We start from the raw sequence: 22,196 nt of genomic DNA, 5'->3' as shown, positions 1-22,196 counted from the left end.
CCCCTATCTAATCCTTGTGGCTGATGCACATGAGCTGCAGTGACATTTCTGGGACTGATCTGTACTTGGTGAAGATAAGCTTGTTAATAAAAAGGCAAGATAAAATTGGCATTAGCTACTTTTAACAAGGAAGCAAAATATACAGTTGCAAAGTGAGGATGAAAAATGCTTAAGTAAAAGACCAAGGAATTCTTTGTTTTACACCTAGCTCATTCCCTGGGTTCACTGATAACCTATTTTATTCCTCAGTAAATACTGGCCTCAAATGGAAATCGAATGGATTTTATTTTCACAAACATTGTGAGTTGGACTAATTTCAAATTTATTTTAAGTCAAACGTAAGCATTGATTAAATTGCTGGAAACTAAGCCTGGTATAGGGCGAGTTGTTTAGTCGCTAAATTGTGTCCGACTCCTTTTTGTGACCCCATGGACTGTAGCCCGCCAGGATCCTCTGTCCATAAGATTTCTCAGGCAAGAATACTGGAGTGGGTTGCCATTTCCTTCTCCAGGGAATCTTTCCAAGACAGGGATTGAACCCATGTCTCTTACATTACAGGTGGGCTTTTTACCCTTGAGCCACAGGGCAGCCCGTAGGGTAAGTCAACCCTATGTTTTGCTAACCCCTTTCATTTCAAAGTGTGGTCCATGAACCTGCACCAGGAGCATCATCTGGGAGTTTGCTAGGAATGCAGAATCTTAGGCTCTACACACAGACCTAATGAATCAGAAAATACATTTAGCAAGATATCTGTGCACTTGGAAATTGAGAATCACTGGCCCATGATGTTGCCTTTATTTTCTTTAAATCTTTTCAAAAGCTGCTTTGTATTAGAATACAGTTGGTTAACAATGTTGTGCTAGTTTCAGGGGAACAGTGAAGGGACTCAGCCACACATATACAGGTATCCATTCTCCCCCAAACTCTCCTCCTATCCAGGCTGCCACATAACATTGAGCAGAGTTCTCTGAGCTATACAGCAGGTCCTTGTTGGTTATCCGTTTTAAATACAGCAGTGTGTACATGTTGATCCCAAACTCCCTAACTGTCTCTTCCTCCATCCTTCCCCTCGAATGTTGCCTTTCTTTTAAAGGGCTTCCCCCCATAGAATACCTGAAAGAACATTTGCTTGAGTAGCATAAACCAAGGGCCAAATTTGAGATGTTTCCAGCCTTCCAGCCGCATGGAGGAGAATGCACAGATGCACGCTCCATTTGGCAGTGCCAAACTGAAAGGCTTGCCATTTGTTCTGACTGTTTTATTGCTCTCAAACTCTGCACTCAGCTTCTTGTGAGGCTTCCAAAACACGACAAATCCATGGAAAAATTAATAATGTAAAGGTTTTCTAAGGCTCTTGGCAGCAGAAGGAATTTCCAGTGGGTTCATATTGAGGTGGGGGTGGAAAAGGAAGGAAGTTTGACATATAATAGCAAGGAATTCCTAAATATTTGTCCAACTTTCATCATCTCAGCCTGCTGAAAAATGAATTTGTATGTGATGGTTCTAGGATTTGTCCTTAAGAAATTCTGACCACTTAGCAGACAAAAAGATAAATATTTTGAGCAAAGGTCTTATGCATATAAGTTGCTTTATATCTTGAGTTTTGTGTGCTTTAGTGAGAAGTGAGGTGCTTTTGCCATCTCCAATAAGATATATTTAAGTTAGTATCTTCATCTCTTCCCCCTTCTAGTATTTTCATTTGGAAAGTAGACAGCTGAAATATTGGCCAGCAAAAGAAAACAGATTTCCCAATGAATAGTTGTAGTCCATGAAAAACTGAGATTAGAGGGATGCCCAAACTAATTCCAGGTTATTACAATCTTCATCTCAAGCCTAATTCTCTGTGGTTTCACTCCTGGTTTACAGACAGAAATTTAAAGCCAGTATATTTTATCATCTAAATCATTTAGTTCCCCTTTGACGGAAGCCTTTGCAATGTTCTCTTCAATTTCCATGAGAATGAATTTCACCTTTTATGACATTCAAAGACAATTATGGTGTCTTTATGAAAAATGATGTCACTCTGATACCAGCAATAAAATAACAATGTCCTAGTGCTGATAAATGTATTAATCATACCAGTCATCTTTCAGCTTTTCTGGTTTTGCTTTGGGAACTACAGACAACCTTAAGGTTTTTAATGTGTGAGCTCTCTAGAAACGTGGCCAGAATACTTTACTCTTCCTTTGAGTGCTCAGAAAATGGAGTAGAATGGAGTGACCATCCCACTAATAGGCAGGGTCATTCAGCCACTGCCTAAACGAGAAAGGGCGCTGCAGACTCTCACACATCTGTATCTGGGAGGTGGGGCAGTGATGGGGAAAGGCATCTCAGGTGTCCTCTGGTCAATCCACTGCTGTTCCATCCCTTGCTTTTAAGATGCTTTGAGTGTTGCCCTCTGGGAGACACTGAACTCCTAGTAAAGGGCTAGCCCAAAGTCCTCCTGGAACCAGGAAGAGGCCTGGGACCTCTCAGATTCTTAGGTCTAACTCTGTTCTTGTGATAAGACTGCCAAGATTTGGAATAGGCTAAACAATGATAGATTTTTTTTTTTCTTATGAATCAGTCAATGTACAGATTGAATAGAGTGGCTTGCTCCATACAAATCAACATATGGATTTGTATGCTGAGACTCAAATAACACGCTTTCTGGATATAAAAAACATACAACACAAAGCTTTCTATGTGTAGCTTATTGTTTTGGTTGGGGAGAATATGCTTATGGCAGGAAATAATTGCAGAATGAACAGTTTGTACTTGCAGTTAGCATGCAGGCTTTTCTGGGATCCAAGCGTAATCCATTTTAATCTAGCTGAGATTTTGATTTCAGAAGTCACAGTCTCTGGATACAGACCTGCAGGTGTAGGCTTTCAGAGATGAGGGATCACTGTGGGCTTCAGTACTGAGGAGAAGCTTCTTGGCAGAGACAGGACCCAAGCACAATTGTGAGGCAAAGTGGGAACTGCATGTATAGAGAGACAGCAGGGAAGTCATCCAAAATGGAGTGGTCAGAACAAGCCACAAAAGTGAGAGGAGACTGGCATATGTCTGGAAAAATGAGAGAGTTACCTGATAGAAAAAGTACCAACTGGGCGATAATGGTGGAGGTAAAGATAGGGCCAGATTTTAGAATCCATCAACTGCTGAGCAGGGAATTTACTTGATCCTGTAAGCTATGTTATTCAGATATTTTTTACTATAGAAAAATATAATGCAGATGATATTGTGACGCATTCCCATGAGTTAGAGATTTTCACAATTCTGTTTTCTAATTATAATCCCCCCACTCAGTTAAAACAATACATTGAAAGTCAAGTGAGAGCTGTTGAAAATAACAGAATGGATTCAGTTAGGTTTTTTGAAAAAGTAAGTTCATCATCCACTTATGATAAAAACATGCAAAAAGTGGGCATAGTGGGAATATACCTCAACATAATAAAAGTCATATATCGCAACTGCACAGGTAACATCATACTCAACAGTAAAAAACCTGCAAGCTTTTCCTCCTAGGAACAAGATAATGATGCTCACTCTTGCCCCTTTATTGTTGCCACTTTGGTACTGGAAGTTCTAGCCAGAACAATTAGGCAATAAAAAGAAACAAAAGGGCTCAGAATTAGAAAGAAAAGGTAAAAATGTCATTATTCACATATGACAAGATATTACAGAATACCCTGAAAATCCGTCAAAAAACCTTTAAAACTATACATGAATTCAGGAGAGTTGCAGAATAAAAAACAAATATCAATGTATTAAGTTGTCTGCAATTTTACACAGTAATAATGAACTATCAGAAAGGGAAACTAAGAAAGCATCTCCCTTTGATTGAGTGTAATCTACAGTCATATCACAAAGAATAAAATACCTAGGAATAAATTTAACCAAGGAGGTAAAAGACCCATATACTAATGCGTAACAGACATTAATGTAAGAAATTGAAGAAAATGTAAGTAAATGGAAAGATATTCTGTGCTCATATTAGAAGAATTAATATGATTAAAATGTCATACTATTCAAAGCAATCTACTAATTCAATGCAATTCCTATCAAAAATACCAATGGTGTTTTTCACAGAAACAGAACAAACAATCCTAAAATGTGTATGGAATCATCAAAAAAGACCCCAAATAGCCAAAGCTATCTTGAGAAAGAAGAACAAAGCTGGAGGCATTAAGCCTTCTTATTTCAAGCTATATTCCAAAGCTATGGTAATAAAAACAGGATAGCATTGGCATAAAACAGAAACATAGATAATTGGGACAGAATAGAGAGCCTAGAAATAAGTACACACATATACGGGCAGTTAATTCATGATAAAGGAGCCAAGGATACACAATGGAGAAAGGGCAGTCTTCTAAATAAATGGTGTTGGGAAAACTGAACAGCCGCAAGAAGGGAATGAAACTGGATTCCTATCTTACGCCATATACAAATATTAACTCAAAATGGATTAAAGACATAAACAGAAGACCTGAAACCATAAAATCCCTAGAAGAAAACATAGGTTCTTGATATAGGTCTTGGTGGTGATTTTTTGAAGCTGAAACCAAAAATAAAGCTTCTGCACAACAAAGAAAGCCATCAGCAAAATAAAAAGATAGCCTACTAAATGGGAGAAAATTTTGCAAATCATATATCTGATACATTGAAAATATATAAGCACTCACACAACTCAATTAAAAAAAAACACAACAATTTGATTTAGGAAGAGCCAAGTAGACATATTTCTAAAAGAAGACATATAGATGCTCAACACCACTAGTTATCCAGGAAATGCAAATCAAAACCATAATGAGACACCATCTCACATCTGTTATAACAGCTATTATCAAAAAGACAACAAATAACAAGTGTTGGTGAGGATATGGAGAAAAGGGAATTCTCATATACCATTAATGGGAATGTAAATTGGTCAGCCGCTATGGAAAACAGTACATAGGTTCCTTAAAAAAAAAAAAGAAAAGAAAAACAAAACCACTGTATGATCCATCAATTCCACTTCTAAGATTTACCTGAAGAAAAAAACCCACTAATTTGAGAGCACATGTGCGTTGCTATGCTCGCTGCCGCACTATTTACCATAGCCAAGATGCGGAAACAACGAAAATGTCCAATGAATGGATAAAGAAAATGTGCTATCAATCTATTTAACCTACCTGCCTAGACAATGAAATGCTATTCAGCCATTAAAAAGGTGAAACTTTGCCATTTTTGAAAGCATGAACAGACCTTGGGGGCATTATGCTAAGTGAAAGAAGCAGACAGAGATAACAAATACCGTATTATCTCCCTTATATGTGGGATCCAAACACGCACACATACAAACAAAAACCCATAAGAAAGAAAAAAAGGAAACAACAAGTTCACAGATACAAAGAACAGATTGGTGGTTGTCAGGGCAAGGGTGGGTGAAATGGGTGAAGGGGGTCAAAAGATACACACTTACACACTTTCAGAGGTACACACTTATAAAATAAATAAGTCATGGCGAGGTAATGCACAGCATGGTTAATAATACTATACTGCATATTTGATACTTGCTGAAAGGGTATCGAATTCTCACAAGAAAAAAAATTGTAACTATAAGATGATGGGTATTAACTAGACTTGTGATCAGTTCATAATATAAACATTGAATTGTTATGTTGCACACCTGAAACTACTAGAACGTAATCTGTTAATTATCCCTTAATAGAAAAGTAAGAAAAAAATGAAAAAAGGGAACTAGACATTTATGAACAGCTACTATGCGCCACATACAAAATACTTGACTTATGTTGTTTTTTCCTAATGTGGCAGAGTTTCTGAAACAACAGTTTTATTAAAATATAATTCACATACCACCTTTAAAATGTACCATTCAGGGATTTTTAGTATATTCACAGAACTGTACACCTTTCCACACTATCTAGTTTTAGAACATTTCCATTACCTTAAAAAGAAACCTCATACCCTTTAGCAGCCACTTTCCACTCTCCCCAACATCTCAGCCCCTGGCAACCTCTAGTTTACTTTCTGCCTCTGTGATTTGCCGGCTCTGGACATACCACGTCAGCAAAAACAAGCAAAACATGACCTTTTTGTTGACCGACTTCTTGAACTGAACATGGTTTTTCCAAGGTTCATCCATTTGCAGCATGGATATACATTATTTTTAAAATCCTACTATTATCTTCTAAACTAGACATAATTATCTGTTCTACCGATAAGGAAACTGAAACTGTAAATGCTTTGCCCAAGGACTCACAAAGTTAGCAGAGAAATATTCACACCTCGGCCTCTGTTTCATGGTTCAACCATTTCCATCACACCACACTGATTCTCAAATGCCTTAGAATTCTCCCTATTTTTAAACTGAAAACCACAACACCTTGTAATAACAAGAACTAGCAAAATGATCTTTTTACTTCCTGGTTCCATGCTCTCTCAAGACGAATTTGCATCCAAAAACAAGGAGACTGGTCTCCTATTCCTAGGGGTGCCATGACAACCCCACTACCTTTGAAATTGCGGGGCAACTCAAACCCAATAGAAGACTGAGGGTAGCACCATGCTGTATTCTTTCAGACAAGGGGGTATTCACTACTCAGACCAGCAAGTAGCTTAAAGTTCCAATAAGAAAACAACAAACAATGAAAAAAACCAGCCTTTGGTTCATCAGTCACTCACCAGGCAGCTGAAGCGTGAAGCTCACAAACACCATGAATTGAAGCCCCAAACACAACCAAGACTCCTCCATTCCACATCAGCACGCTCTCTGCCAAACTGGATCTTGTAGACAGTATCTGTATCCTTCATTCTCATAGCCCCATTCACCTCCTTGTCTCCCATGTATCCTTTCAGAGGCACCAAAGCCCTTGGTGAGTTTCCAGCATAGCTTCCACATCCTCAGGATCCAGGTCGAGGTGATCCACCACATGGCCGGGCCCGGAGCCCAATGCTCCGAGCTTCATGTAGATACAAGCGTTCCTTGTAGTTCTTAAATGGTAGATCCCTCCATGCTGGCAAAACACAGTAAACAAACACATATACTGAGACTTCTCTAACTCTCAAAATTGGGAGGTGGCTCCTTATTATTATGAATTTTAAAAGTCTACTGCTTTTCAGATAGCCTGACAACTCTGCCTGAAGTTTCAAACCAGCAAGGTCAGCTGACGCCATGGCTAGGCAGACTTCAAGGGGAAGAGAGAAGTTGCTCAGTTGTGTCCAACTCTTTGCAACTTCATGCACTATAGCCCACCAGGCTTCTCGGTCCACGGGATTTTCCAGGCATGAATACTGGAGTGGGTTGCCATTTCCTTCTCCAGGGGAACTTCCTGACCTAGGGATTGAACCCAGGTCTCTGGAATTGCAGGCAGATGCTTTACCGTCTGAGCCACCAGGGAAGCCCACTCAAAAGGAAAGGAGACTGAATCTTTCAAAACAAGCAGCAGAACACAAGTGATCTTAATTCACTGCAGCAGGTTAAAGGTCACAGCAGATTCTTATAGAGCTTGTAATTAGAGGCAAATTAGGCTTTGCATGACATTGCGTGTGTACCGAAAATTACACAAAAGAATAAAAACATTAGGAGGCAAGAGAATAAGCACAAGGGCTGCAGATAGGTTACCAAAGTAAAATATTTCTTCAAATTATAAAAGTAAGTTCACAAATTTTAGTATGGTTTTAATTCTACAGTTTTTTTTTTCCTTTAATTCAACAACTACTGATTAAGCACCTTCTGGCTATGGGCTGTCGGGTAAGCTAAGCCAGGTGGAAATGCCTCTGTTGAGCTTTAATTCTTCAGCGAGGGAAGGGAGATAGACCACTGCTTCATCAACCTAAAGTTATTCCACAATGTTAGAAGGACTGAAATGATAAAAGTTCAGGCTGTTACAAGTCATACGAAGGCCATCTCATCTGGACTTGGCCTTGACAACTGACATGCCTAGCAAAGGAAGTGACACTTAGATTGAGAGCTAGAGAAGGCAGTGGCATTAGCCAAGTGAAGAGGGGGCGGGAGTGCTTTCAGCGGAGTGCAGCTGCACACACAAAGTTCTGGAAGTTAGAGGGAGCTATGTCTGAGGATTCTTCTGTGTTTTGGGGGCTGCTGTTACAAGCAACAGGGAATCAGTATGGAAGGAGACCATGAAAACAGTAATATTGCTTATTTATTGAACAAAGAGCTAATACACATTTGAGGCTGTGTATCTTCAATAAGTGATGCTATTACTTGAAAGAAAAAAAAAAAAAAAAAGAAAAGGCAACGGCAAATCTAGTCAAAGAAACTTGAAGCCAAAGGGCAAATTCATCACCTTTAAAATATGCCAACTAGTCCTGAGAGGAAGGTAACAGCAGGTGATTCCTGTTCCATAAACAAACAGTTGGGTTTGGAGAGAAGGCTAAAACCTCCCTGGGGGAAGATGACGGCTCCCTGGTGGCCTATCGGTGGGTTAACACAGCACTAGCATTGCTCCTGACAACACGGAGAGGGCCTTTCAGAGAACGTTTGTCTTTGGGGTATAATCATTTGGCCCACTTAATAGAAGTCTCAAGCAGGTCAAACCTTGAAATAGGGCTCTCTCTTTTGAGCAGAGCTTGAACAAAAGGAAACTTAAAATCATTTAGAGGGAAGGAATGAAACCTATTTCTGTCCTTCTGGAGACAAAAGATGTAATACGATTGGTTAAAATTCAAGGGGAATAAGAACCTCTTGGGGGTGGCGGTGGGGGTGGGGGGTGCAGGTTGCAGCCCTCAGGCACAGCCCTTGCTTCAAATGCAGGCTGGTGCTGCCATCTCGTGGCGGAAAGGCTCGCTCCACCTCAGCAAGCGCTGGGAACTGCCTGCTGTTTCTCCTTGTGCTCCTTATGGCCTCGTCAGCAAGGCGCATTAAACAAACACAAGGCAGAGAATCCAGCAGGGGATTTAACACTTCGTGGCCTGCCAGGAGTTAAATTCCCCGCTGACAATATTCCCTTCTTCATCCTCTTCTTTTGTCTTGAAAAAGCAGAATCTCGTTCTTTCAGCAGCGTGATTGGAAGCCAGCCCGGGCTTGCTTGATGAAGCCACAATTTGACCTTTTAAAGCAGGCTGGAGGGTGGTAGTTCAGGCCATTAACTTCACTCTTTCCCCCTTAGGAAGGGCCTCGTGTTTTGCCTGAAGGGATCTCCTGAGGGTGCTTTTTATGGCCTGAATTCAGGAAAGCTGAAATGCTCTATCGATAAAATCCTGAAAGCATATTTCCCTTTCTCTCCCCACCAAGCTCTCCTTTTATTGTCCCATCCTATCTTTGAGAGATTTTCACCTATCCACCAAATTAGCTCTATTTAACGGAATGATTCACTGACTGCCTGTTTGGTATTAATCAAAGAGGCCCCTGTTGCCAAGTCAGGTTTCTAGTTACTTGGCAATGACGAACTCAGCCAGCCTGTTAAGAATCCATTTCAGGCCAAAGTGAAAAGGTTTGAAGTTCTGGCAGCTTGTGCAGCCTTACTGTGGCTACACAGGCTGGATCTGTCAGGCTGGGGAGATACTGAGAACCGGCCACCCCCTCCCAGTGGCATCTTTGAAGAACCAGGTTGGGGTGCCTGACCGAGGTGCGTGGACCCCAGGCCTCTGCAGGGGTGGACCCCGACATCTATTCTGCTGTCAGTGGCAATTCTTCTAACGCATGGCCAGTGCAGAGCGTGAAACTAATCACCATTCACGAGGAGAGCCATCTGTCTAACATGTGGACACTTACGTGAACCTGAGCTGGGAGACCTCTTCAGGCCAGCCAGTTTCCCCAAGATCTTTGACGCCGTCTCTTTGTGTCTCTGGGTCTTCACCTCTCTTTAGGAGAGACTGAGAAGATTTTCTCCCATTTTTTTTGCCCTTTCTTTTTTAGGAAACTAATCCAGAGAATTAAAGCAGGTTTATTCTGAGCTGTCAACATCCCTGTGACAGATGATGGTATATGAGGAAGTCTGAGGAATGAGCAGGAGAAAAGAGACGTTTTATGAGCCATGGAGGACAGGATGAGAGGAAGATGTTGTAAAGGTCCCTCTCTGAGGCTGGGCAGGTTGGGAGAGACCCAGAAGAAAGAGTGGTTTTAGACCTTATCCTAGCAGTTAACTCTGGGCTCTGGGGTTGATGTGCAAGCTCGCTGGGCTCAGCTGCTCAGAATTAGAGAGGGCGCCCCCCCTCCCCCCCAGGGACAATCTAATGTGCCTTCCACTAATTCTCTAAATATCTCCCTCACCATGACAGTCACTCGTATGTGTCTTGTCTTTTTCTCCTATGCCCAGATCAATGCAAAAATAGCATTTGGGAAAGTTGCAAGCTAAACTCTCAGGATAAATATGGAAGACATGATATACCTGGAACATAGTAGGTGGTCACAAATTATTTAATACATAATTTAATGAAAGCTTTATTCACTCAGTTGTGTCCGACTCTTTGCGACCCTATGAGCTGTAGGCCTGCCAGGCTCCTCTGTCCATGGAATTCTCCAGGCAAGAATACTGGAGTGAGTAGCTTTTCTCTTCTCCAGGGTATCTTCCCAACCCAGGGATTGAACCCAGGTCTCTTACACTGTGGATTCTTTACTGCCTGAATCGCCAGGGAAGGATGCATGAATAAGTGATGAGACATCCAGACAGGTAAATAAGACAAGGGAAGTAACACTCACTGAGTGCCTAATCAGACCTCGCTAGTTCCACCCACATTATCTCAATAAAAAAGGAAGCTGTTCTAAGGATTCCCATAGCCTGGAAATGGAATCAGAACAGGAAGCTCAGGAACTGAAAATTGTATCCGTTTTTCATTCTCTTTTTCTGCAGGTCTGCTTCGTCCTCCTCTTTCCATAGATGCCTTTCTTAGTCTCCATTCTCAATTTTCTGCTTGTTCATAAAGTATGCCTAGCCATGATTTTGGCATGTCACACCACCAAAACAGCCCTCTTGTTCTTTTTTTAAACCTTCTCCTTCACTGTTAGTTATTTCATCCTCCTTTTTTTCTAAATCAAAATCCAGAGAGAAGAATTTGATCAGCCCGACTCACTAATTTGTATGCTTGTTTTTGAATTGCGCCAATGGGCTTTGGCTGCTGACTAGCCTATGCCTTGTCTGCTTTGGGGTCAGGTGACTACTTTGGTCCAATCATTGTGGATGAGTGGAAAGTGGCCATCCCAGAGCGTCAGCATAGACGTTGCACAGCGAAACTGCAGACTACAGGGACCCAGCTTTCCTTTGTGGGAGGGATATGGAGGGATGGGTACTTTAAGTATATCTGGAAAATTAGATGCCAAGGTCTGTGAAAGTATCCTCCCAAGTATTGCCATATTTAATCTTCACAATGGCCTGTTGAGTGTAGCTGAGTTTGCTCTGCTTTATAGATGAGGAGAGCAAGACTCAGCTAGTGAAGTAACCTGCTTGAGACCAGAAGGCTATTAAGTGACAGGTCCTGGATTTGGTCCAAAGTGAAAGTGAAAGAAAGTGAAGTCGCTCAGCCGTGTCCAACTCTTTGCAACCCCATGGACCGTAGCCTGCTAGGCTCCTCTGTCCATGGGATTTTCCAGGCAAGAATACTGGAGTGGGTTGCCATTTCCTTTTCCAGGGGATCTTCTGAACCCAGGGATCTCCTGCATTGTCGGCAGACGCTTTTACCATCTGAGCCACCAGGGAAATCGCTCAAGCTCTATTCCCCAGTCTGTCCCTAAACAGAGGGAATAGGATGTCAATAATATTTATAAAAATGCTTTGGGGTCCCACGTAGTGCAGGAGGTTCAGAATCTGAGAACCCTTCTGAGGGTCTGAGTTGGCACAGTTTCATGGTGATTGACATCAATTCCCAAGCCCAGCAAGGAGGATGGCCTTGGAAAGTACTGCAGATGGTCCCTCTCTGTCTTTACAATTAAGAAGTCAAAAGGATCAGGATCTGCGCATGGCTCTGCGGGCCACAGATCTTTCAGGCTCGTTTGACCTTGGTGGATCATTCTTTCCCAAGGGCGGTCATACTGCATGCGTTCAGTGTGACTGACCAGAATGGAAAGAATTGATTGAATGTGTTCATCAGATTTGCTGTCAGGAGGCTAGTAAATGGATAATTATTGGAACAAGAATCAGATGGCTGGGTCGGGGGCGGAGAGGGGTGTTGGGGGAGGTGGTGGAGGAGGAGTGAAGACTAGAAAAGCATCAAGATATTTTCTCGTGCTCTCCTTCTATATCCTTAAGGTTTTATTTCAGGTGCTTTAATTGGCGTAATTGTTCAAAAATGCATCTTGATGTACCTGTGGTGCTACCATTTTATGCTTCCCATCTTTCTGTGGAATTGCCTCATTAATCACTAGATCCTGCTGGTTGTGATTATTTTCAATGTCTTTAAAACAGTCTGACCTTATTCTTCCTAATTTTCTTTTTCTGTCTGGTTTAGCAGGATGGCTCAATAGCTTGTAGGTATTTGGGCAAACACGCTGACCAATCTGTCCCCACTACCTGGCGAAGTGCCTGGCATGGGTACACGACAGGTATCTGCTGAGTGAATGAATGCAATAAATCTTCACCTAAAAACACGATGTTCATTGCTAAAAATAAGACTGTGTTATTCTAAGATCATTACCCTTGCAACATTCCCTATTGGATTAGAAAACCATCCCAGCTCCATTTCTTTTACAGGTAGAGCATAAGAATAGCAAAAAGATTAATAAATCTTGATCCTAACGTGCTGCCTTCATGGAGATAAATTCCCATCCATGTGGACCTTACTGAAAATTTTAAAAAGGGGCTTTTACTAATAGAAACATACATCTTAACTTAAAAGACTGGAGATTTTTACTGATTAGCATCATATTAGATAGTTTCACAGGATTTTAGGATGGGTTAACTACGATTAAGGGCTTCCCCAGTAGCTCTGCAGTAAAGAATCTGCCTGCAATGCAGGACACACGAAGACGCGCATTCCATCCCTGTGTCAGGAAGATTCCCTGGAGGAGGGTACAGCAACGACTCCAGGATTCTTGTCTGGAGAACCCCATGGATAGAAGATCCTGGTGAGCTCCAGTCCATAGGGTCACAAGAGTTGGACACGACTGAAGTGACTTTGCACGTATGCATGCATGCACACATTGGCTCTTAAAAGCTAGGTTACCATCTGGGGATAATAATACTGGAATAAAGTCTCCAGTGAAGCCTTTAAAAGACCCCTTTGTCTCCAAGGAGGTCACAGCTACAACCATTGCAATTTGGAGGCTGCAAACTTCCACTTATCATTTTAGAGCCCTCAGGAATACATCAGTTGTTTGGAGGTTTTGAAAATGCTTTTACAAATTGCCATCTTCTTTACCTGCTGTCTGATGTATGTTTCCAAGTGGGCACTGTGCCCTTCGCCTTCAGAAAACACTGAATAAATCCTTTGACTCACTTCACGAAATGATAGGTCTCTTTGTCAGAATTACCAAGAACCCAGCTGCCCATTAGAAAATGGCTTTTCCAGAAGTGAGAGCTGATGTATAACTGCTCACGAGAATGGCCCACGGTGATTAAGAAGAGTGAGTCCATCGTCACTCATGGAGGTGGTGCCGGGTGGAGTCTCCTCAAGCTTCCTTTCCTGCTCTGTGAAGCAATCTTCATGATATATTTGGATGCTTCATATGGGATCTATTTTAAACTGTGTGAAGTGACCCTGGCTTGTGTCTTTTTTTTTCCCTTGGGCACTGCATTTTTTTCCAGCTCAGTATTTCTCTACTGGAAAAGAGTAAAAATGTCAGGACCTTGCACAAATTGTACTGACTTGACCCTTGGAAGGCAACAGCATGCTTTCTTCCACATCATTACTTTTTATTACACTCCCAGCCACATCTCTGCAAAGGAGGGAGACGGGAAACCTGGTACGCTGCTTGTCGCCGGGCTGAATGAGTCTGCGGTTTGACCCTGCTTCAGCACATTTGGATGTGTTCATCATCCGCTCCTCTTCTTAAGCAGGTTCCATGATGGATCTGCACTCACTGGAGTTGCAGCCTTGGTGGTGGCCAGCAGTTCTCTGAGAGCTAGGGTGCAATTAATCACACAAATGATGGAGGGCAAGAGCTTGGATGAATGGAAACTCATCTGGGGAGTCTCCACCTCTATCACTGACTTCTTACCAAGCTGACAAAGAGCCAAACAGCAACTGCAGTTTTACCTACTGACCCACTTTCTCTCTCTCTCTTTTTTAAAGTCTTTATTTAATATGTTACAATATTGTTTCTGTTTTATTTCTCTTGGCCCTTAGGCATGTGGGATCTTAGGTCCCCAACCAGGGATTGAACCGGTGGCCCCTTTATTGGAAGGCAAATTCGTAACCACTGGGCCACCAGGGAAGTCCCTACCCAGTCCTTCTTAAAGGGCTAGTGAAGCCACAGGTCTGTGAGGGAAGTGGGTGGAACAGGGGTTCAGTGGTCAGATCTGAAAGATACAGAGTCTAGTCAATCCCTACAAACAGGTTGTGGCATGACCTTGGGTGAATTATCTGCATGCATTTCCTCAGGCTTCTCCTCTGTGAAATGGGGCTAGAATCACTGATAAATTGGGTCCTGGTACCCACTGATCATGGAAGATGTGTGAGTCAGAGAAAAGGCACAGTGTTCTTGCTAAATATGATCTCCACGTGTTCAGAGCACAGTCTAAGAAGATCATTTAACATAAAAGTAGAGACAGAAAGTGGGACAGTGGTCTGGGATTGTTAGGATGAGACCGAAGCCCAGAGGAAGGGATAGATTATGAAGTTACTTGATTACTATAGTTTTAAATTTTGGTCAGACTGTACTGACTCATTGGAACAATAATTTTCTATGGGGAGGGTACCACCCCCTAAAGAGTGTTTTTGAAATTCATGGAACTGTTTTGGTTATTACAATGACTAAGGAAGCTCTTGGTGGTTGGGGCAGAAATATTGGAAATCTTGTGATATGTGTTACACTCTTGCCCCAAATGAATTGTCCCATACCCATCTAACTTTTGAATGTCCACCTGGACATTTAATAGATAAAGAAAGCCGATTTATCATTTTCCAAGCCTAGCAACTAACTTATTTTTGTCAGCACAATGCATTCTTTTAATATACATTGAATTTTCTAAGAATTCAGCAGGAGTTACAATTCAACTATATAAACTGAGAGAACATTACATTTTGTCTTTTCATAACATCATTAGGATTTGTTTAGCTCAGAAAATTACATCACCAGTGGCAACACCACTTGTGAAGTGTGAGTTGCCAGTATTACAGACTCGTGGGTCAGCTGGATTGTAGCAGTGTGATTCTATAAAAAGGTACAAGCTTCTGCTTATTTCATTTAATATCCCAATGTTATCACCTCCCAGCTGTTACTTTATGAAGTGCAAAGGACTTTATTATAAATTACTTTCCTTTTTACTTCTTCATATTATATAGGTAGGCCATTTTATTGATTTAAAAAAGGATATTATGTATGTAGATAGGTCCTATTATCTCTGAATCTCATTTCAGGATGAAATGAAAAGCCTTCCGTTTTTAGTGGTCAATTGTAGTGGCTCTTTCTCACTAAGATTTTTCTGTCTAGGGGTTCAACATTCTTTTTCTAGAATCTGACTTCCACCCATACCAGTGCAGTCAGAGAATCATAACTGTGTATATTTTAACCCCCAGGTATAGACTGGATTCAAGTTTTCTCTGTGTCTCAGGCAAAGAGAGGATGCACAGAGAAAACAAAGGCAGTGTTGCCCAGATTCATATTCTGGGATGTCTGAGCCTTAGCCCTAACCCAGCTGTTCTAGGAACCTCTATTACTATGGACTTTATTATCTCCTGGTGGATCAGCAGAAAAGAATCTGCCTGCAATGCAGGAGACCTGGGTTTGATCCCTGGGTCAGGAAGATTCCCCTGGAGAAGGGAAAGGCTACCCACTCCAGTATTCTTGCCTGGAGAATTCCATGGACAGAAGAGCCTGGTAGGCTACAGTCCCTGGGGATGCAAAGAGTTGGACACGACTGAGCGATTTTTACTGCTACTTATTATCCCCACTCAATACATGTTCAAATCAAGGTTCTGAGAGGTTCATGACATTCCCAGGGTCTCAGAGGATGTCAGTGGTAGAACTAGGATTGAATTCCATTCTGTCTGCAGCCCTAGTCTGCTACATTATTCTTCCATGACTTGCACCCTCCAATATGAAGGGAATGAACTCATTGTTACCACACACAGCAATGGCAAGAATGACAAAATAATTACACACACTTGTGTGTGTCGACTTTAAATGTTTCCAAATGTACTTAAAAACTACCAGCATATTTGATCCTTTCTATAAATTTGAGAAGATTGAACAGGGATTGGTTCCCATGGTAGAGAGGGGAAGGAGGTCTTTTGGAGTTACACAAATGGGCACTCAATGTCAGATCCACAACTGGACCACAAATCTCTGAATTAATTCTAACTTTATGCTCTTTCTACCCTATTGCATCCATGAAAGATTCATTAAAAATAATACATATTTGAAAGATGCCTAGTGTATAGCAGATGTGCTGCTAAATCCTTTACACATATCATCAGATTTTTGAAGTTAATTCAGGTCAGTTTAGTCACTCAGTCATGCCCCACTCGTTGTGAGCCCATGGACTGCAGCACACCAGGCCTCCCTGTCCATCACCAACTCCTGGAGTTTACTCAGACTCATGTCCATTGAGTTGGTGATGCCATCCAACCATCTCATCCTCTGTCATCCCCTTCTCCTCCTGCCTTCAATCTTTCCCAGCATCAGGGTCTTTTTAAATGAGTCAGTTCTTCCCATCTAGTGGCCAAAAGTATCACATCAGGTGGCCAAACTTAATTAAATGTGTTTATTTTGGGCTTTGCTGGGTTTTTGTTGTTGCTCATGGGTTTTCCCTGGTTGCGGTGAGCAGGGCCTACTCTGGTTGCGGTGCATGGGCCTCTCACTGCGGTGTCTTCTCTTGCTGTGGAGCACAGGCTCTCAGGTGCCGGGGCTTCAGTAGTTTCAGCTCTAGGGCTCTAGTGCACAGGCTCAGTAGCTGTGGCACACAGGCTTAGTTGCTCTGTAGCACGTGGAATCTTCCTGGACCAGGCATTGAACAGTGTCCCCTGCACTGGCAGGTGGATTCTTACCCACTGTATCACTAGGAATATAAAATTTAACCTTCAAACAACCCTATGGGTGGGAACCTCATTTTGTAGGTGAGACAACTGATAAGAGCAAATGATGTGAAATTCTAAATAGAATCCAATTCATCATTATTGACAATGATAATGTTGCAAATAGCCAGGACAATGCTCAAATCCCTCCCTTGTTGGACTGAACAATACTCAACAAGTTACTAGGTGCGACTGGTGAGAATTTTTCCCCCTTTCTTCCTGGTGAGAGAGATGAGAGTAGAATTATGGAGGGGAAGGATTAAAATGGTCAGAACTATTGAAAATATTAATTAGATATGAAGCATGCCAGGAAAATGGTAAAAGGTTGCAGAGAAGGAAAAAAAGAGTTTCATTCAGAGCTAGTCAGAGTCTCGAGTCTATTTTTGATAGCTCGACAGAAAACGTTTGCTATCAAATCTCATGTGGATTCTGTGGAGCATTTTATTCAGAGCCCTAAGACTTCTACCACATATTTCTTTTTTTTTTTTTTTACTTAACTCTGATTTTCTCCAAATGTTTTGATGAGGGAGAAAAAAAAATAGCTTTTGGTGAGGAAAGGGCAGACCTTGATCTCCAGTTCAAGGTCCTTGAAATTCAGTCTCTGGGAGACTGTGCCAACTATTTAACCTCGCTGGACCTTAATTTGGCCGTCTGTGAAATGGGGCGGACAAAATTGAACTACAGAACCACTTTGGTGATAATGAGCTTCAATCAGTGCTTGGAAATGCCCAGTTACCAGTCCCTCTCCAGGGAACAGAACTTAAAAAGCTAACGTAGGGGCTCAGAGCTGATGATTTTCAGCTAGGGCTGGTGGGTGATCATTTTTTCATACATGATCTTCTCTCTAATTGCAGAAAGATGACAGAGAATAGAAAAGCTGTGGCATGAGCCCAGGGTTCTACAGTTCGGATGGAAATCTCCTTGGTTATTATATGCATGTGGAGAGCTCAGCTTCAAATCCCAGTGCCCTTATTATTAAATTACAGCTACTGAAGCACATCCTAAATTGGCTCCTCCAAACATAGCAGCATTTGTTGGGCTGCATAGAGTGACTTCTGATCCCCTCAACAGCTGTCACAGGGCCAGCAGGTTCCCCCCTTCCGCTCCTTTTAGGATATCACTTTGATTTGGGTCCCAAATGTCACTACAAATCTGCGTTCCTTGTTTCCTGCTTCTTCAGTTAGCTAGCGTTTCCTTTCTATGTTCTGTGCATTCTTACCTATCGTGATTATCATCGTTTCAGTTCAATAGGACTTGTGAGAGCCATTTGAGCGTCCCACATGAAATGCCAAGATAATGAAAACAATGAAGTGACCACTAATATGATGAGTGTAATAGAGAATGTATGGAAATACGTCCTTCTGTAAGGACATTCAGTAGGGTTTGGGGTATAAAGGCGTAAGGAAAAAGCATAAAGGAATTCTATATGTATTTGTGGTTATAAGATGTAGATCAGTTAACCTGTGATTGAACCCACAAATATACATTCTAATGCACTCTCTCCGGGAGTTGGTGATGGACATGGAGGCCTGGCGTGCTGCGATTCATGGGGTTGCAAAGAGTGGGACACGACTGAGTGAACTGAACTGAACTGAATGCACTCTCATGTTGACCTCCCAGCTGTAGCTTGTATTTTCCTTCAGACAGGTAGAATATCAGATTTACCTCTGTCCTATAACTTACCAAACAGACTGCGGAATAGAAGCACAATGCAACTGAAAGCTTGTTTTTAGTTTTACTGATTGAATGTCTGTAGTACCAGCATCTACCTGAAAAAACTGATGCCTGCCCTTAGGGCCTAATGTAGAGTATGCTCTGGACAAGAAAATTCAAATGCAAGTTCCCTAAAAAGAGAAGGTGGCTAAATCTTAAGTGAGGAGAGGAAAACATGCAGTGGAGGGGAGGGAAGTCCATCCAGCCCCTTCTGCAGCTGAGGGTGAGAGGTGGGTCTGCAGAATAGGCTTTGGATCCAAATCTGACTGGAGGCAGATGAAGGTCAAGCACAAAACTCTGACCAAGAGAAAAGACTAAGGGTCAACACAGGGAAACACAATCTCTTGTCGGGTCCAGTCCAGAAATAGAGTCAGGAGATTCTAGCAACTGTCTCTGTTTTTACAATGTGTGATAGTAGTCAGGTCCCCAGAGAGACATAGATCAGAGCAAGGCCAAGGTTAGTTAGAGGATCTCTTGGGCATGACCAAGAGAATTGTTGTTCAGTCGCTAAGTTGTGTCCAACTCTTTGCAACCCCATGAACTGCAGCACACCAGGCTTCCCTTGAGTTTGCTTAAACTCAGTCCACTGTAAGTGATGCCATCCAACCATGTCATCCTCTGTCGCCCCCTTCTGACCAAGGGAAGGACCACACCATTTTCAATCCTCCCCACTCCCTGACACAAGTGTACACACACACAGCCCTGATACCCAAATTCACTTATGTAGGCTCTAAACATGTCTAAGCATTTCTCCTTATTAAAATCATATTATCAGACCCTAAAATAGTTCATTGTCCTGATACAGGCCACCGGATATCATTAAGATTTTTATTGGCTGGAACTAATTTCTTGACCTTCAAAAATTTATATCACGCTGCTGCTGCTGCTAAGTCACTTCAGTCATGTCCAACTCTGTGCGACCCCATCGACGGCAGCCCACCAGGCTCCCCCGTCCCTGGGATTCTCCAGGCAAAAACATTGGAGTGGGTTGCCATTTCCTTCTCCAATGCGTGAAAGTGAAAAGTGAAAGTGAAGTCGCTCAGTTGCGTCGGACTCCTAGCGACCCCATGGACTGCAGCCTACCAGGCTCCTCCATCCATGGGATTTTCCAGGCAAGAGTACTGGAGTGGGGTGCCATTGTGCTACTTGGCATAAACTTGCCATTAACAGGTGGGTGGGTGGATTACTTAAAACACAAAAAGCTGACAGCATGGTCTAGGGAAGCCTGTTTTGGGAAAACACCAAAGTGGAAGGAATGGCTAACAAAAGGAGTCAGTGAAGCAGCTCTGCCATTCAAGGAAAAGACTCAAAAGTAATAAAAAAATAAATGAAGGATTTGCAGACCCTAAGCATGGACATGCTCTTCTCAGTGATCTGACTAGTCAGGACTTTTACAATAAATTCCATGCCCGTAAGCAGTAGTAGCCTGGGGGATCAAACATCAGATGTGTCAGGAAAGTAATGATTCGTATTCACGTAGCTGTGCTGTGTACCCACAGTCTGTGCAGTCTGTTCATCCTCCATGTACCTGAGCAGTATCTCTAGAAAGCCCTGTTTGTGTTGACTTAAGCCCACTAATATATTAGGATATTAGTGCATTCTCCACATTACCGAGCCCCATTTTCAAATGGTAGTGTAGCATCTGACTATGAACGACGAAATCAATCCTGTCAAGGGGAACCCTTCAGGCTCAGGGTGATTCTGGAACACCCCTTCTTCCAGTCTCCTCCCCTGGTCTCCATCACTGGCATCCAAGTTGATGCCAACCAGTTGGTTCTGCTGTTGTCTCCAGTAATGCTCTTTTACACCCCTACGGTGGTAACTATTAGGGTAAAGGCTTCTGGCCAAAGTCAGGGCTCTGTGCCATTGGGCCTTTAACACTCCCAGTCCCTTTGGAGGGTGAGTTTACCATCCTAACTAGAAGACTGGGTAGATCCCAGCAACAGCACAAGCTCAATCTTCCTTTTTTTCCTTCCTACAACTGGGCATGGCAGGCAAGGGCTGCAGGCCAAGAATGAGGTCTGAGAAGAAGATCTGGAGGAGCTGAGTTAAAGTCTGGTCAAGGGGGGAGTCTTTGTTAATGAAAACCCACACATCATTTTTGCGTTTAGTTTTGGGGAGGTGTCACAGACCACCCATGAGACTTTCAGGCGAAGATGAAATGTTGTGATTCTTTGATCTTGTTTCAGATGTTCTTCTCCATGTTGGGTGTAGCATTCCCTGCTTAGAAAATAGGCAGCTACTCTTAGATGTTTACAAATGTACGGAAGCATTGCTGGAGAGCCAGGGCATAGACTTCTGTCAGATGACATGGCCTAGACACCTAATACCGGTGTCATCTTGTGTGATTTCAGACACAAGTCATTTCAACTTCTGAGCTACAGAATCGCATCTGTAGATTGAGGAAAGCACTATAACCAGAAAGTGAAAGTGAAAGTGAAAGTCACTCAGTCGTGTTAGACTCTTTGTGACCCCCATGGACTATACAGTCCATGGAATTCTCCAGGCCACAATACTGGAGTCAGTAACCTTTCCCTTCTCCAGGGGATCTTCCCAACCCAGGGATTGAACCCAGGTCTTCTGCTCTACAGGCAGATTCTTTACCAGCTGAGCCGCAAGGCAAGCCCAAGAATATTGGAGTGGGTAGCCTATCCCTTCTCCAGCAGCTCTTCCTGACCCAGGAGGGAATTGCACTGGGGTCTCCTGCATTGCAGGGGGATTCTTTACCAACTGAGCTATCAGGGAAGCCCTGGAGTTGGCTAACTCTGGCTCATGGGCGAAATCCAGTCCACCTCCTCTTTTCATATGGTCCATAGGCTAGGAATATTTTTTATATACTTAAATGGTTGAATAAAAAAGAAGAATGATATTTTGTAACATATAAAGATCAGATGAAGGCACTTTCCTGGCACCGGCAGTCCAGTGGTTAAGAATACAACTTGCAGTGCAGGGGACATGGGTTTGATCCCTGGTTGGGGAACTAAGGGGCTTCCCAGGTGGTGCTAGTGGTAAAGAACCCACCTGCCAAGAGATCCCTGGGTCGGGAAGATCCCCTTGGAGGAGGGCACGACAACCCACTCCAGTATTCTTGCCTGGAGAATCCCATGGACAGAGGAGTCTGGAGGACTAAAGTCTGTAGGGTCACAGAGAGTCAGAAATGATTGAAATAACTTAGCACGCATGCACACAGTTATGGGGAACTAAGATCCCACATGCCTTGGTGCTACTACTGAGCTCGCACACTCCAGAGCCCGTGTGCCACGACCGGAGAGCCCGCATGCCGTAACCACAGTCAGACTGTGCGCTGCAACGGAAGATCCCACATGACCAGAGATCTGACACAGCCAAAGAAATAAATATTAAAAACA

At 42.6% G+C, this 22,196-nt stretch overlaps 1 long non-coding RNA gene across 1 annotated transcript in view; it reads right to left on the bottom strand.

Moving 5' to 3' along the window:
• Nucleotides 1-2,543: 2,543 nt before the first annotated feature.
• Nucleotides 2,544-22,196, bottom strand: part of LOC132657222 (uncharacterized) — a 242,252-nt gene continuing 222,599 nt past the window's right edge. Inside the window, exon 4 of the long non-coding RNA XR_009595072.1 lies at nt 2,544-7,001. This is a non-coding gene — a long non-coding RNA (uncharacterized LOC132657222). The remainder of the gene's footprint in view (nt 7,002-22,196) is intronic.

The sequence above is a fragment of the Ovis aries genome, chromosome 9 (assembly GCF_016772045.2).
Source record: "Ovis aries strain OAR_USU_Benz2616 breed Rambouillet chromosome 9, ARS-UI_Ramb_v3.0, whole genome shotgun sequence".
Taxonomy (NCBI): Eukaryota; Metazoa; Chordata; class Mammalia; order Artiodactyla; family Bovidae; genus Ovis; species Ovis aries.
This window is presented reverse-complemented; position numbering and strand designations above follow the sequence as displayed.